Source organism: Globicephala melas, chromosome 11, assembly GCF_963455315.2.
Source record: "Globicephala melas chromosome 11, mGloMel1.2, whole genome shotgun sequence".
In the NCBI taxonomy this organism is placed as follows: Eukaryota; Metazoa; Chordata; class Mammalia; order Artiodactyla; family Delphinidae; genus Globicephala; species Globicephala melas.
Window position 1 is genome coordinate 78,754,157 of NC_083324.2, and position 2,050 is coordinate 78,756,206.

Sequence of the window (2,050 nt, forward strand, 5' to 3'; positions counted from 1 at the left end):
CAAAAAGAACAGTGGCTTAAAAAAGATAAAAGATCATTTCTCTCTGTAAATATCTAGGGGAAGGCAGTCCAGAATGGAGTCAGGGCTCTGCTACGTGACACACTCACAGGGCTAGTTTCCTTCTAGCTCACCTGCCCTCCATTCTTAGGGCATGGCCTTGTCCTCGGTCCAAGGAAGCAGCTCCTTTCCAGGCAGTGGGATGGAAAAGGAGAAGAAGAAGGGACAAAGGGCATACACCAAGGAAGGTTCCGGAAAGCTGCCACACCTGGTCACACCCAGCTATAAGGGACCCTGGGGAATATAATTTTGATTCCTGGAAGCTATTTGCTCCAATAAAAATTCTAATGCTATTTAAGAAGAGAATTGATATTGGGAGTAATTAACAGTTTTTTTGGTCACATATATGCATTTAAAATAACTCAGGAAGGATATCAAGAAACTAGAAGCAGTGGTTCCCTGGGGAGATGGTTGGCAGGTGGTAACAGGCAGATGAGGGATAACAGAACAGGCCGACGAGGGATTACTCTCACTGTAATATGTAGAGATGTTACCTGTTTTGATTTCTGAACCATGTATTTCTGAACATATTACCTATTTACAAACTTAATACATTAACTTAAAAATTCCTCCTTAATACTTACCTGGCAGGGGAGATACCATGATCACGAGGGTGGTTTTCCCAGGGCGAGGCTTATCCATTGCACTCCGGATGTGCTGACCCCTGCGATTTCCCCAAATGTGGGAAACTCGACTGCATAATTTGTGGTAGTGGGGGACTGCGTTCGCACTTTCCCCTGGAAAAAAAAATTCCTCCTTAAAGATAAGTAAATAAAAAGAGAAGAAAGAAAAAGGTTTCATTCAGTCTCAACTTTGGTCAGAACAAAGGAGCCATGGAGTCCAGTGGACTAATGGCCACAGTGATTAGAATGACCTCATCAAAAGAGGAAGGTGTGACCTGGGTATGTTAGTTTTCTCTTGCTGTGTAACAAATACCACAAATTTTGCATCTCAAAATACCAGAAATTTACTATCTCACCATTTCTGTATGTTAGCAGTCTGGCACGTTTTAACTGAGTCCTCTGTTCAGGGTCTCATGAGGCTGAAATAAAAATGTTGAATCGGCTGTGTTATCATCATGAGGTTCGACTAGAAAAAGATCCACTTTCAAGCTCATTTAGATTGTTGGCCGAATTCATTTCCTTGCAGTTGCCAGCTGTCAACTGGGGCACACTCTCGACTCCTAGAGGCTGCTCTCAAGTTTTAGCCACAGGTCCCCCTTCATCTCAGTAACATGCCTTTGTCAAATCTTGCTCGTGCTGGTTTGCTCAAGTGACCAGCCAGAAAAATTTCTCTGCTCTTACCTGGCTCATGTGATTAGGTTAGGCACACCCGAATAATCTTGCTTTCTGAAAGTCAATTGTGTCCACATAAACCAATAAAATACAACAGAGAGCCCAATATAAATCCTTGTATATATGAGCAAATGATTTTCAACAAGGCTGCCAAGCAGCCACTCAATAGGGAAAGGACAGTCTCCTTAACAAATGTTGCCGGCAAAACTGGATACTCACATGCAGAATAACAAAATTGTACCTTTATCTTTCAATACATACAAAAATTAGCTCAAAATGGATTAAAGATCTGAATGTAAGACTCAAAATTATAGAATTCCTAGAAAAAAAACAGGGAAAACTTCATGACCTTAAGATTTGGCAGTGATTTCTTGGATGTGACACCAAAGGCACAGGCAACAAAAGCAAAAATATACATAGGGTACTACTCCAAGCTCAAAAATTTCTGTGCATCAAAGGAAAAAAATCAACATTAAAAGGTAATCTATAGAGGGACTTCCCCTGGTGGTGCAGTGGTTAAGAATTCACCTGCCAATGCGGGGACACGGGTTCAATCCCTGGTCCGGGAAGATCCCACATGCCACGGAGCAACTAAGCCTGTGCGCCACAACTTCTGAGCCCGCGTGCTGCAACTACCGAAGCCCGCACATCTAGAGCCTGTGCTCCACAGCAAGAGAAGCCACAGCAGTGAGAAGCCC

At 42.9% G+C, this 2,050-nt stretch overlaps 1 non-coding gene across 1 annotated transcript; it reads left to right on the forward strand.

Annotated features, from left to right (window-relative positions):
- Positions 1-633: 633 nt before the first annotated feature.
- LOC115860877 (U1 spliceosomal RNA) lies at positions 634-797 on the forward strand. The gene has a single exon (XR_004042568.1). It is a non-coding gene; the product is annotated as a U1 spliceosomal RNA (small nuclear RNA).
- Positions 798-2,050: the final 1,253 nt, after the last annotated feature.